This window comes from Rhinoraja longicauda, chromosome 17 (assembly GCF_053455715.1).
Source record: "Rhinoraja longicauda isolate Sanriku21f chromosome 17, sRhiLon1.1, whole genome shotgun sequence".
NCBI lineage: Eukaryota > Metazoa > Chordata > Chondrichthyes > Rajiformes > Arhynchobatidae > Rhinoraja > Rhinoraja longicauda.
In genome coordinates, this window is record NC_135969.1 from 29,969,640 (window position 1) to 29,985,116 (window position 15,477).

At 42.2% G+C, this 15,477-nt stretch overlaps 1 pseudogene across 2 annotated transcripts in view; it reads left to right on the forward strand.

Moving 5' to 3' along the window:
• Positions 1 to 15,477, forward strand: part of LOC144601912 (dual specificity tyrosine-phosphorylation-regulated kinase 2 pseudogene) — a 125,943-nt pseudogene that overhangs the window by 28,740 nt on the left and 81,726 nt on the right. The window contains exon 1 of one of the 2 annotated variants that reach the window (XR_013548388.1): positions 5,818 to 5,894. The exons of the other annotated variant lie outside the window; for it this stretch is intronic. The product of XR_013548388.1 is annotated as a dual specificity tyrosine-phosphorylation-regulated kinase 2 pseudogene, transcript variant X3 (transcript). Of the gene's footprint in view, positions 1 to 5,817; positions 5,895 to 15,477 lie in introns of those variants that run through there. 2 annotated transcript variants of the gene reach the window in all.

Sequence of the window (15,477 nt, forward strand, 5' to 3'; positions counted from 1 at the left end):
TATACAAGCCTAGTCGCTCCAGTCTTTCAAGATATGACAGTCCCGCCATTCCTGGAATTAACCTGGTAAACCTACGCTGCACGCCCTCAATAGCAAGAATATCCTTCCTCAAATTTGGAGACCAAAACTGCACACAGTACTCCAGGTGCGGTCTCACTAGGGCCCTGTACAACTGTAGAAGGCTCCTATACTCAACTCCTCTTGTTATGAAGGCCAACATTCCATTGGCTTTCTTCACTGCCTGCTGTACCTGCATGCTTCCTTTCAGTGACTGATGCACTAGGACACCCAGATCTCGTTGTACGTCCCCTTTTCCTAACTTGACACCATTCAGATAATAATATGCCTTTCTATTCTTACCACCAAAGTGGATAACCTCACACTTATCCACATTAAACTGCATCTGCCATGCATCGGCCCACTCACACAACCTGTCCAAGTCACCCTGCAACCTCATAGCATCTTCCTCACAGTTCACACTGCCACCCAGCTTTGTATCATCTGCAAATTTGCTAATGGTACTTTTAATCCCTTCATCCAAGTCATTAATGTATATTGTTAATAGCTGCGGTCCCAGCACCGAGTCTTGCGGTACCCCACTAGTCACTGCCTGCCATTCTGAAAGGGACCCATTTATCCCCACTCTTTGCTTTCTGTCTGCCAACCAATTTTCTATCCATGTCAGTTCCCTACCCTCAATATACCCTTTCATATGAAGAAAGACTGGATAGACTAGGCTTATACTCGCTGGAATTTAGAAGACTGAGGGGGGATCTTATTGAAACATATAAAATTCTTAAGGGGTTGGAGAGGCTAGATGCGGGAAGATTGTTCCCGATGTTGGGGAAGTCCAGAACCTGGGGTCACAGCTTAAGGATAAGGGGGAAGTCTTTTAGGACCGAGATGAGAAAACATTTCTTCACACAGAGAGTGGTGAATCTGTGGAATTCTCTGCTACAGAAGGTAGTTGAGGCCAGTTCATTGGCTATATTTAAGAGGGAGTTAGATGTGGCCCTTGTGGCTAAAGGGATCAGGGGGTATGGAGAGAAGGCAGGTACAGGTTACTGAGCTGGATGATCAGCCATGATCATATTGAATGGCGGTGCAGGTTCGAAGGGCCGAATGGCCTACTCCTGCACCTATTTTCTATGTTTCTATATCTATATTTCTAATACCATGTGCTCTAATTTTGCCCACTAATCTCCTATGTGGGACCTTGTCGAAGGCTTTCTGAAAGTCAAGGTACACTACATCCACCGGCTCTCCCCTGTCAATTTTCCTAGTTACATCCGATTTTCCCATCTCCCTCACAATTTGTAGATTAAAACATCATATTATGATCACTGCCTCTTAATGGCTCTTTTAGCTTGAGTTCCCTTATCAAATCAGGTTCATTACACAACACTAAATCCAGAATTGCCTTCTCCCTGGTGGGCTCCAGTACAAGCTATTCTAAGAATCCATCTCGGAGGCATTCCACAAACTCCCTTTCCTGGAGTCCAGTACCAACCTGATTTTCCCAGTCTACCTGCATGTTGAAATCTCCCATAACCACTGTAGCATTACATTTTCGACATGCCAATTTTAGCTCTTGATTCAACTTGCACCCTTTGTCGAAGCTACTGTTTGGGGGCTTGTAGATAACTCCCATTAGGGTCTTTTCACCCTTACAATTTCTCATTTCCATCCGTACTGATTCTACATCTCCCGATTCTATGTCACCCCTTGCAAGGGAGTGAATATCATTCCTTACCATCAGAGCAACCCCACCCCCCCTGCCTACCTGTCTGTCATTTCGATATATTCACAAAATGCTGGAGTAACTCAGCAGGTCAGGCAGCATCTCGGGAGAGAAGGAATGGGTGACGTTTCGGGTCGAGACCCTTCTTCAGACTGATGTCAGGGGGGCGGGACATAGGAAGGATATAGGTGGAGACAGGAAGATAGAGGGAGATCTGGGAAGGAGGAGGGGAAGGGAGGGACAGTAGGTCGTATACCCCTGAATATTCAGTTCCCAGCCCTGGTCCTCTTGGAGCCATGTTTCTGTAATTCCCACAACGTCATACTTGCCAATGTCTAACTGAGCCTCAAGCTCATCCACTTTATTTTTTATACTTCGCGCGTTTAAATACAACACTTTAACTTCGGTATTCACCTCCCCTCTCACACCGGTCAGCATTTACTCGACCTTACTCTCTAATCCCATCTAGAACTTTCCTTCCCATTTATTCTAGAGTCCTTTGCAATTTCTCCTGTATAAGCTTCCCCTTTAACTCCATCTTCATATTCCCAATTTGTCAACCCCTCCCCCCCCCCCCTTTCCATGATATTTTCTCGTAAAACAGGTAACAGTGAAACTCTGAGATTAGAGAGCTTTGGAAGCGAACCATTTAAATGGAGTGCACAACACAATCAAAGAAGACTGAAGAAGGACAGCAAGCTGTGAGAGTTGTCATTGGGTGACCTTTGTGAAGCACAACTGCATGTTTGGGATGATCTTTAACCAGATCAGTGGGAGAGGTTCACTGTTTCACTCCGTTTCAGAAGATGACAACATCAAAGTCCTAACAGTAGAGATGAGTAGTGTTTTTTTTAATTTAGTGGACACGATAAGAAGAAGTGGGAGATGTTCACTGTGTTTTGCTTTTCAGTCATTTTCTCTGTACTTACAATACACTATTTGATTTTTTTCAATCTTAGGCCATTTAATGAGCTAAGACCACATCTTTCAGAATATTCCCCAGCCCTTTTTTCAGATCTTGCTTCGTAAATCATTTAATCCACATCGTTCTGAGAAAAATCCACAAATTTCTGAGTTTCTCCAAGGCATGAAATTGTACGAAGCTTTCAAAACTGAAAGAAGACCTCAAAGCAGAAAACATGACCCGGAATTGTCTAGGGAGGCTACAGATGCTGGTTTAAACTGAAGACAGACACAACAAAAGGCTGGAGTAACTCAGCGGGTCAGGCAGCATCTCTGGAAAAAAGGAATAGGTGGTGTTTCAGTCTGAAGAAGGGTCTCGACTTGAAACGTCACCTATCCCATTTCGCCAGAGATGCTGCCTGACCCGCTGAATTACTCCAGCTTTTGTGCCTGACCTGGAATTGTCTTTTGAAACCAAAATTACACCTTGAAAGAATCCCTCTTTATATGATGGTCATATCCCATGTAGCTTAAATATCCACTGATGTCTTTTCTCTGATCAGTGCAAACCCATGTACAAAACACTTATGTATGTAAATGTTGGTTAGCCTAAGTTGCCCATGTTACCTTGTGCTCAGGTCTTCCAGCTGCACCTTGTGCTACCTAATAAATATGAATGTAATGTTTTTTTCTAATCACCAAGCACATAGCTGTATTGCCATAAAGTGTTCAACTGTCTTCAAATAGAAAGGACCAAAATTTGTCCATGTGAACTCAAAAAACAGAGCCAAAGCTGAATTGTCAGAAATTTGTTTGGAAAAAGAAAGAGACAAACCAAAAGATGGACAAGGTTACTTTGAAGGTGGAATGAAGTTCATCCAAAAGAAGTGAGAATGTTGCTCTGAATGTCTTGCATGTTGAATCAAAAATAATTTAAACATTAACTGGGAATTTCTCAAGATACAAGAGACTGCAACTGCTGGAATCTTGAGCAAAAACCGAATTACTGGTGAAGCTCATTAGCCTCTGTGAAGGGAAATGGACAGACTACATTTCAGGTTGTGATCCTTCTTCAGACCGATGGAGTAATGAGGAAAAAAGCTGGATAAGAGAAGTAAAAGGTGTGGCAAAACACCATTTAACCTTAAGCTCTGAGAAGCTCTGAGTTATGCTTTACCTCAAAGATTATTTTGGACTGAAGAAATTTTAATTAGGAAGGAACTATTTGAGGTGATGAAATCAGATTCAGTACAGGGCAGCACATGTGAAGTTTATTGAAACCCAGGGATTTGAACACTGGTAGCTATTGTAACAGGGGAGAAAGCATTGCAAGACTGTCTATCATCCGCAGCGAAATGTGGCATGATAGAAGGGAGGAGCTAATGAACTGATAGGAGGTATCACCGTTAATGTAGGTGATATTTGAGAAGAGAAAGAAATGAGACAGGTGATACAGTGGGGAAATTTATGGATTTTTTTTTCTATCGCCACTGACAGTAAGTGGAAAAAAATCATACATTTTCATTTTTCTAAAGAGAACAGCAATATAACAATTTCACAGAGTCTGAGCTGGATATATAACATTAGGCTCTGTGGATATTGAAATGCACTGGTTTTCAAATTTTAATTAACAAGCCATTTGTTTTCCCATTCAGCTATAACAACTCAAGCTTTCCTTCCAATCTGTGTTATGTTCACGAGGGTGCTATATTACAATGATTGGGAACAGACTGCTCCTTATTTTTAGAGAATGTCAGTATGAAGATCTCTACTGCATTGGTGTGATGTCTTGCACACCAGCGAGCCAGTGGCCTCTGAAGTTGCCAATCATTGTTAAACTGGACCAAGTGGACCTGTTGGGCCCAAGCCTCCTGCATTGGTGCAGCACCCTCTCCTCCCTCACTGCCCCCACTCCCCCCTACCCCCTCTCCCCCCTCCCTCCCCTCCTTCCGCTCCCCCACCCTCCTCTCCCCTCCTCCCCTCCCCTCCCCCTCCCTCCCTAGGAGATAGATTTAAACTTTAAAATGTGAATAACTGTAAAAATATAACACCAATTTCAATTAAACTTCTTCGATTAGCACCAAAGGGACGACGGTGAGTAAGGCGGGCCTAGAATTGTCGCGCTATCGTGTACCGTTTTGGCTCCAGTTCAGGAACAAACAAACGAGAGTTTTAGTATATAGATTGCAGGCAGTTTTGTGCTGGGTCAAGCCCAGTTGCTTTAACTGGTTTTGCATTAAATCTTCACACCAAACAGAGCAGATTTTCATCATATTTGTCTGGGCTGGATTTGAACTCCAGGGGTTGAGAGGCTATCTTCTCATCACTGAACCACTCTATTTTTTTTTGTTATGCTCCAGTTATCATGTTATAGGAAGATGTTTTTGGATTATTACTGTTGATACTTACACAATTTACAGGATATCATAACACAATTGTCCCCACAAATTACAAGCTTTATTAACCACATGTAATATATATGCAAGTGCTACATAATTTACCATAAAGCATACCCTATTGATTCTTTCCTCACATTACCACAAATGATATCTTCTCGCGTAAATGTTTTTTGAAGCCAGAGTGAAGCTGTATTTAATTGTACAAATATCCTGAGCTTCTTAAAGAGCAAAGATAAAATGTCCCTCGTCAATATGCACCTACTAATGGGATTTTAAAAAAATCAACTTTTCTATTTATAAATGATTCTGCACAAAGAAGGATTGGCGTGAGAAAGACACTTAAACTTGCGACAAATTTGAAATCATAGTGTTTGAAGAAGGATTTGCCCTGAATGCAAATAAGAAATAGGTTGCTAGGTAACTAGGCTGCTGTATTTTAAGGTGCTGGGTAAAGGCATTGCTAACACTCGATAAATGGGCTTCAAGACACTTTCCACGTTATATTAAATTTTATAAAAGTCTTGGGGAAGCAAAAATAAACAATAGCCATTTTTCTTTGTTTTTAACATGCATGCCATGACAATGGAGATGTATATACTGTGAAACATTTAATTGTTTAGCCAACCACAATTCCTTTGTAGAATAATCATTCAGTTCGAATGAGTTACACAAGGAAAACACAATCCGCTGGAATCTGTCGATAGCATAAATGTACAGATACTAGAGAGAGCACATATATTGCATGCAGAATACTGTGCTGATTGAAGTACAATGTGCAGATTTTCCAGGACGGCAGTTTGCAGGCACAACGACATGAAATGAAGTCTGCCATATTCACTCAGCCTCTCACGGTTAGTTCATTTGCTCTGTTGATAACTGCCTTCAGCTTGTTGACCTGTGCAGGGAGTACATTAACAGTAGGTGTGTAAAATTGCAATGCGGATTAAATTTATGAGGTGGCAGATAATTAAAGGGGATGGTCAAAAGAGGGATAAAATTTTCTGCAAACATTGTGAAAGCTTGGAAAACATTTAGGTGTGCTGAAGTTGAGATTGGGATATTGGAAGATGAAACAGGTAAAACTATCATGAACTGAAAGGAAACCCAAGTTTATGCATGAACCGAGCAAGTCCAGCAGTCCACCCACAGGTTGATAGTTGCTGAATTAGACAAGGTTCATAAGTTCATACGTTATAAGAGCAGAATTAGACCATTTGGCCCATCGAGTCTACTCTGCCATCCCATCATGGCTGATCTACCTTTCGCTCTCAACTCCATTCTCCTGCTTTCTTCCTATAACCCCTGGCACCCGTACAAATCGAGAAACACCCGTACTAATCAAGAAACATCTGTACTAATCAAGAATGTTTCTTAAGGATGACAGCCTCAGCTCGAAGAACTTCCAAAGACTTGCAATAATGTTGCAGTTTTCACCACTGCAGCACATTAGAATTTACTGATTTAAAAATGTAAACATTGCTATAGAATAGGAAACATGGCAGACCAATGTGCAAAACAGAAAATGACATTGCAGCCAGTGAAACTATTGGCTATAAATGTGTATATCCCTTGATGATAAGTTGCAAAAGTGTTTATCTCCACCCCAGGGAAATCTACAGGCAGTTGCATTCCATTCTCCTGAGTAAGGAATTCATTTCTAAATTCCTTACTTGATCTACCAATATATGGCCTTATCTTTGGGCATGTCCTCCATTTGCACAAGAGGAAAACAAAGACAAAAACGAGGAAGAAAATAAAAGTGAGCCCAAATCACAGATGGGTGACTGATACAGACAAAGAAATCAGGTTACCTGAAGTCATAAAATTCAATATTGAGTCCAAGACAGTACATCCAGAGGAGGTTTCCTGTAATTGCCACCCGACAACTCCTTAGACCCCCTTCCTGCTATTGCTATGCAGAGAGAAAGACCAATGTTCTAATGTCAACAGCAGATGATGATGAGATATGAACACCACACTGGAATGTATTGTAGGGCATTGGAAGTAGTGCAATCCCATTTTCTGGACCCAGTTACATACTCCACTGAACTCTTCATGTCCCAAAGGCAGTTGCGATTGTGCTATCCAACATGAGGCCCAGATTAGATTGAGAAGACATGGGTCCAGGGGTTAGCTTTTGTCCTCCATCCAGCGTGCCAGCTGAAATATATGAGGAATCTCTGCATGCCCCTGGGTGAACACGTCATTGGAGCTCATCAGGTGCATGGCATTGAACGCAAGGGTCTCATGCTGGTAGTCACACAGTCTGCAAGTTGGTAGACCTATTGCCTCACAGCGCCAGAGGCCCGTGTTCAATCCCGACCTTGGGTGCTGTCTGTGTGGAGTTTCCACAATCTCTCTGTGAACCATGTAGGTTTCCACTGGGTGTTCCTGTTTTCTCCCACATCCCAAAGACATGCGGGTTTGCAGGTTAATTGTCCTCTGTAAATTGCCCCGAGTGTGTAGGGAGTGGATGATAGAGTTTCATAACGTAGAATTAATGATCGGGGTGATCGACGGTCAGCGAGGACTCAAGTGGGCCGAAAGGCCTGTTTCATAGAAACAGAAAATAGGTGCATGAGTAGGCCATTTGGCCCTTTGAGCCAGCACCGCCATTCAATATGATCATGGCTGATCATCCTAATCAGTACCCCTTTCCTGCTTTGTCCCCATATCCCTTGATTCCTTTAGCCCTAAGAGCTAAATCTAACTTGCTGTATCTTGCAATCTAGCAATCGAGAGAGTGATCACCTTCCCAGTTAACAGAGGGCTGGATCTGAATGTGTTGGTTGTCATGATCTGAATCTTCAGGTGAAAATTCAAACAAACATTTGTGTCCATGAGTCTGATGAAGCGTCTCGACCCGAAACATCACTTATTCCTTTTATCCGGAGATGCTGCCTGACCCGCTAAATTAGTCTAGCATTTTGAGCCTATCTTCGGTGTAAACCAGAAGCTGCAGTTCCTTCTTACACATGTGTCCACGCTGCTCGATGGTCTATGTCTGCAGATGTTGAATTCTCTTTTTCCTGAATCAGGAGCATCTGTCGTGTCCCGCATGAGCTACAAACAGCAGAGCAAGATACAGGCACAGCTGCTACCACATGGAATGATTTGGAAATGATGAAGTTCAGTGAGCTTTATCAGCACGGGCAAGGCAGTGTGGGAAGGTTTGCACGGCTGAGGCTGCGTCTGCAGAAGGCACAGACATCTTTCACTGTTTCTGAAAGAACCTGACCTTCAAGTTATTTTGCTATTGGACTGCTTGAGGTAGGAGCCTGGCTCCTAGCAGACTCCATTGCCTTTATCCTCTCTCTCTCTCTCTCTCTCTCTTTGAGAGAGGCAGAGAGGCCTTACATTTCTATTATCTGGGGCAGCACGGTGGCACAGCAGTAGAGTTGCTGCCTTACAGCACCAGAGACCTGCGTTTGATCTTGACTATGGATGCTGTCTGTACGGAGTTTGTGCGTTCTCCCTGTGACCATGTGGGTTTTCCCCAGGTGCTCCAGTTTCCTCCCACACTCCAAAGATGTACAGCTTTGTAGGTTGATTTGGCTTTGGTAAAAATTGTAAATTGTCCCTAGTGTGTAGGATAGTGCTAGTGTATGGGGATCGAATGGCCTGTTTCCGTGCTGTATCTCTAAACAAAATACAAACTAAATCTAAACTCCCCTCATGTTAGATCCAAATGTAAAGCAGCTTTTTTCTTTTAAGAGATATTTCTTCCATAATTCTCACAAAGGCCCAGGAGTGTTAGAGCTCCATAGGTCAATGTGGTTGACTCCAGTAAACTCTGTCAGAATTAATCCCCCAACAAATATGAAACTGCCCTGTCACAGGGTAGGTGCAGGGCTTCTCTCCGCAGTTCAGTTCTGATTTCCTGTGCCATGTCATTTGATGATTTTTATGTACATTGTGGATTGCACAGAGACAAAGCTAGTACTGCTGCTGCATCACAGTGCTGGAGATGCATGATCAAGGCTGACCTTCGGTGCAGGATGTGGAAAGTCAGGAATAGAAGGATAGGCCAGTTGAAAATGTGGCCAAGGAGCTGGTGCAGGGGGCAGTGGTCCATGTTTTTGGATCATTGGGATCTATTCTAGGGAGGACATGACCTGTACAAAAGAGGGACGGATTGCATCTGAACTGAAACAGAACCAATATCCTGGGAGAGAGATTCGCCCGAACCAATCAGAAGGATTTTAAGTAGTTTGGCCGGTGGGGAGGGGGGGGGGGGGGGGGGGTGTCCAGGAGCATAAAGGAGGTCGATAAGACGTTGGGGGATAATACTACAGTCAAAGAGAGCTAGATTGGCAGACAGAACAGGCAGGTGCACAGCGACGAGAGAGGAAAGACTGATATTTATTCCAATACTATTTATTCCAAAGACACGTAACAGGTAAGGGAGCCGATTTTAAGATCTGGATTGGCTCAGGGGACTGTTATAGCCATGGCAGAAACGTAGCTGAGAGAAGGGCAGTACTGGTAGCTCAATGCTGCGGGTTACAGGCACGATGGATATACAGATCAAAGAGGGGGTAGAGTTGCACTTTTGATCAGAGAGGACATGACTACAGTGGTCAGAGAGGATATCCATTGGGATCATCCAGTGAGGCTACATGGGTAGAACTTAGATTCAGAAAGTAAATGTTCACTTTGATGGGACAGTATTACAGGCCTCCCAATAGTCAGGTAAATCAGGCGGGCCGATTTGTAGGGAGATTGCAGATAACTGTAAAATAAAGAGGGTCGTATAAATTGGACATATCAACATCCCTATGTCTCCCATAGTCTAAAGGGAGGGCTTGATGTAGCGGAATGTGTTAAATGTGTCTTAAAAAGCTTCCTTAATATAGAGGACCCTACTAGAGAGGGCCCAACACTAGACCTCCTCTGAGGGAACAAGGTAAGGCAAGTGTCTAAAGTTACAGTGGGGGAGCACTGTGAACAGTGACCATATTTCCATTAGTTTTACTCATGGAAAAGGATAGGACTGGCCCACAAGTTAAGGTCATAAAGTGGGGAAAGGGCGATTTTGAAGGCAGGCGTTGATTGGGAAAGTCTATTTGTGGGTAAGGTGATAGTTGGCAAGTGGGAGGCTTTCAAAAGAGTACCTACCTGTGTGATAGAAAAGCAATATGTTCCTCTTTGGGTGAAAGGAACCCTGGTTGATGAGAGATGTTGAAGCTCTTGTCTGGAAAATGAAAGAGGCAGTCATCAGGTTTAGGTAGTCGGGATCAAGCAATTCTCTCTGCGAGTCTTTCTCCCAGGGTAGAGGATCCAAAATCGAGGCTATTGGCTTTTGGGGGAAGATTTAAGATGGACCTTAGAGACAACTTTTTCACTCAGAGGGTAGTCCATACCTCGAATCAGTCACCAGAGGAAGCTATAGAAGCAGGTATAATTATTAATTTCAAAATACATTTTGAGAGATATTTGGATTGGAAGAATTTAGAAGGCAATGGGCAAAATGTAGGTAAATGAGGTAGGCCTTTTTATACCAATTGGTCGGCATGGACAAGGTGAGACAGAGCGGCCATTTCCATGCTGTATAGCTCTATGACTCTATGCTGTTGCATGGTGTTTGCATGTCATCTCATGAGTTTCTCGGGCTGCTTTCTTTTCCCTCAATTCTCAAAGAAGCGCAAGTAGATAAATAAATAGGCCACTGGAAATTTTCCCAATGTGTAGCTGCATGATAGAATCAGAGTGGAGTTGATGAGACTACGAGGAGTATTAAAAAAAATGGATTAACAGAGGTTTGGTGTAAATGAGTGATTGTGGTCACAATGGACAAAAGGGCCTGTGCCTGTGCTGAAAATATCTTTAACTCTTTGACTGTATTACTGGAAAGGTGTCAACCATGGCTTGCATGGGAACTGAGGTCACCCTGCAAGCTATGTGTGTTTTGGCCTAACCCGCAGGATGTACAGGGAAGTACGTGACTGACAGTGTCGCTATGCATTGTGAAAGCTACCACTTGCATTGCACATTTGATTTTATGCCAAAATGCATTCACTTTGTGCATGTGCAACATACGTTATGCAGTTGAATTTCAACACCATTGTGTTCGATATTCTTAAAAATGATGAGTCAATATTCACACACCATGTGTGGCTCAGGAAATGCATGTATAATGAAATAGTGAATAATGGAAATGCAGAAGTGTTGAGAGGGTGGCAATCTTATTGAGAGATTGAAACAATGTTGGAAGATACAGAAGTGAAGTGCGATTAATTCAACCCTGTCATTTCCATAAAGGATTAGATTAGTGCTTTTGAATGATTCTCGAGCTACCTTCCTTTTTGCAGTATTTTCTGCAAGGTGACCTGTGTTGCACACAGTTATTGTGGGATAGTTATTGGTGGTATACTTCTGGAACCTGGTTTGGGTTCAGTCCAGCATGTCTACTGGCAGTAAGAATGCTTCATAAAAAGGGGTTTGGTCAATTTAAAAAAAATCAATGGCAACAACTTTCAGACCACTGCTTGTCTCCATGGAGGCACCAAAATGGCAATGATAGTTTGGAATAAAATGACTTTCACCACTATTCATTGCGCAATTTTTTAAAATAGATCTAAAAATCTGTGCATAAGGGTTGATTAATGAATGAATTTACCGTAATTTGATTGTGAGTTTTGAGTTACCCTTTGCAGGATTACTTCAGCAAAGCATTTGACAAGGTTCTGCATGGTAGGCTGCACTGGAAGGTTAGATCGGATGGGATCCAAGGAGAGATAGCTGAATGGATAGAAATTTGGCTTCGTGGAAGGAAGCAGCGGATGATGATAGAAGATTGCTTCTCAGACTGGAGGCCTGTGACTAGTGGTGTGCCTCTAAGTTCAGTGCTGGGCCTGTTACTGTTTGTTATCTATTTCAATAATTTGGATGAGAACGTACATGGCAAGATTAGCAAGTTTGCAGATGATACAAAAGTGGGTGGTATTGCAGATAGTGAAGATGGTTATGAAAAATCGCAGCAGGATCTTGATCAGTTGGCCATGTGGGCTGAGGAATGGTTGATGGAATTTAATGCAGAGAAATGTGAGGTGTTGCATTTTGGGAAGTCTAACACGGGCAGGACCCACATAGTGAATGGTAGGACTCGGGGGGCTGTGGTAGAGGAGAGGGATCTAGGAGTGCAGGTGCATGGTTCCTTGAAGGTGGAGTCACAGGTCAAAAAGGCTTATGGCTTACATTGGCCTTCATCAGTTAGAGCATTGAGTAGAGATGTTGGGAGGTCATGTTGCATTTATATAAGACATTAGTGAGGCTGCATTTAATACTGTGTCCAGTTTTGGGCACCGTGTTATAGGAAAGATGTTGTCAAGCTGGAAAGGGTACAGAGAAGATTTACGAGGATGTTGTCAGGCCTAGAGTGTCTGTTATAGGGAGAGGTTGAGTAGGCTGGGACTCTATTCCTTGGAGCACAGGAGGGTGAGGGGTGATCTTATGGAGGTGTATGAAATCATGAGAGGAATAGATCAGATAGATGTACAGAGTCTCTTGCCCAGAGTAGGGGAAGAAGACCAGAGGACATGGGTTTAAGGTGAATGGGAATAGATTTAATAGGAATCTGAAGGGTAACTTTTTCACACAAAGGGTGATGGTATGGAACGAGCTGCCAGAGGAGGTAGTTGACTATCCCAACGTTTAAGAAACAGTTAGACAGGTGCATGGATAAGACAGGTCTGTAGGGATGTGGGCCAAATACAGACAGGTGGGACTGGTGTAGCTGGGACATGTTGGTCAGCATGGACAAGTTGGGCCAAAGGGCCTGTTTCCACGTTGTATGACTATGACTTTCTGTGACTCTAATTTAGCAGGATTAATGGAAATGAGTGTAAACTGTGGCACCAGCATATATTTTGTTACTTAATAAGCCTTTGTGAAGTAATAATTAAAGGCAATCATGCAAATTTTCTCCTGTTTATCTTTCCAGGTGCATCAAATTTTGGGCACAATTAACGTAGCATTATGGTGGCAATGTATTTGCATTGTGTTCAATATGTGGTGGAGTTGTATTCAGGTTTAAATCGAGTGACATGAATGCATAATGTTGACTGGCCCTTTGTACTTGTACTGAGAAAATACTGTCTGTATGTACGTACTATCTTTCAGCTAAAGCATTAACCCAAGATGCAAACTGCTCTCTTGAGTGGATGGAGAAGATCTCATGGAACAATTTCATATCTTAGCTGAAAATCAGCATCTTTAACAGTGCAGCACTTCTTCAAGACTGGCAAACTAAATTATGAACTTTTAAATCTCTTGTATGGGACATGTCTATAATCTTCAAACTTTGCAGCTGAAATTGTGAGCTACACTTACTCCTCAAATTAAACTGGAGGTATTATGATTAGTTTAATCTTGGAAAAATCCTTTTGTCCAGGTTATTGTTAGATATTCTGATCATGCTAATTGCAATTGTTTAATATTCAAATCTTATTTGGCCCATGCATTAAATATTAATAATTTGTATACATAGCAAGTGTGATATGAGATCCTGGTCATGCAAGGTGATCAAAATTAGATCTTATGTATCCTTTTGGTTGATGTTCGAACTGTCTCTCCCAATATTATTTGACAATTATATGTCAACTATGCCCAGTGTTTATAGTATGGATCTTGCTTCTGTGTTTGACTTTGCCATTTTGTTTGCACTAGATTTTTAAAAATCTGTATTCTTTTTTGATCCAGCTGTTTGACATTGGCGTTGTGCTTTTACCTGTAGTTTATAATTATGATCATTTCTGAACAGTGTCATGATATCCTTGGGTAAATTCAAGATAGCCTTTTTGCAATGGTATATTGCGGAACCAGTAAGTAGCCAGGTTATGTTAGATTTAGTAATGAGTAATACGCAAGTTAAGTCTACATATTTATTTAATAGTAAGCACAATGTTTTTGAGTTCAACATCGTACTTAGAAGTGAGAAATGCTAAACAGCTGCTGAGATTCTAGCATGGATGACTTCAGTGCGATCAGGTTGTGAATGTCCATGATAAATTATGCAATTCTATTCATAGATAAAATAGCAGAAGATTAAAGAAATATGCTCAGAAAGAAATGTAATATGCTACAAACCAATCTAAACTCCCAAAGGGCAAAGGTTCGACATGCCATCTGTGCCATGAGAAATAAAGAAGAACATAAAGTTAAAAAATGGCAAACTAAAATGCACTGACTAGCACAGATGATGACTGGAAGAGATGCACACAACAACAAAATGGTGACATAACTGAAAGTAGCATTTCCAAAATGGGGTAGGAATGAAAATGTCAGGGATAACAAACACTAAATGAACAAATAAATTATAATTGAATAGAGAAAGAAGAATGCTCAGGAGCCCATTGCAAACCAACAGGAAGAATACATGAGGAGATAGGTTGAGTATGGATGGCAACTAAATGTTGTAAAAGCAAAATACTGCAGATGCTGGAACTGAAATAAAAATTTAAAACATTGGAGACATTCAGCTTGTCAAGCAGAGTGTTTAAAGAGAGAAATAGGGTGTTAGGCTGATGACCAATTCTGATAAAATGGACAATAAATGCTGACTTTGTCACATTCACACATCAAAAGCATTTGGGAAATTGTGCTATTATGTTGAGAACTATATTCTGCACTCTGTCTCTTTCCCATTGCTCGACCTATTGTGTTTGAGTTTGGCTTGATTGTATTTATGTATAGTTTTGTCTGATTTGATTGGATAACATGCAAAATAAAGCTTTTCACTATACCTTGACAATAATACACCTAAACTTAAACAAACATCCAGGAGCATCATCACATGACACAACTAGGGCAGACAAAATTAATCTGAAGAGGATCTCGACCCGAATCGTCACCTATTCCTCTACTCCAGTGTTGCTGCCTGACCCGCTGAGTGACTCCAGCCTTTTATGTCTTTCTTCAGGATAGACAAAACCTTGAATACAAATTTGCAGATTGACAAAGATCCCAATGTTCGACATTGGGAGAAAGTACGAGGTTCCTCAAGTCCTGTGCAGACCAGCTGTGCGGAATAGTGGAGCATGTCTTCAATCTGAGCTTGAAACTGGGGAGAGTTCCACAGCTGTGGAAAACATCCTGCGTGGTACCGGTACCAAAGACGCTGCACCCCAAGGAACTCAACAGCTACAGGCCGGTGGCACTGACATCACACCTGATGAAGATACTGGAGCATCTGGTCCTCGCCCATCTCCGCCCCCTGGTGAGACCATCAATGGATCCGCTGCAGTTCGCCTACCAGACTCACATCGGGGTGGAGGACGTATAGAAAAGACAGACAGGTGGGCAGAGGGGGTGGGGTTGCTCTGCTGGTAAGGAATGATATTCATTCCCTTGCAAGGGGTGACATAGAATCAGGAGATGTTGAATCAGTATCGATAGAAATGAGGAATTGTAAGGGTAAAAAGACCCTAATGGGAG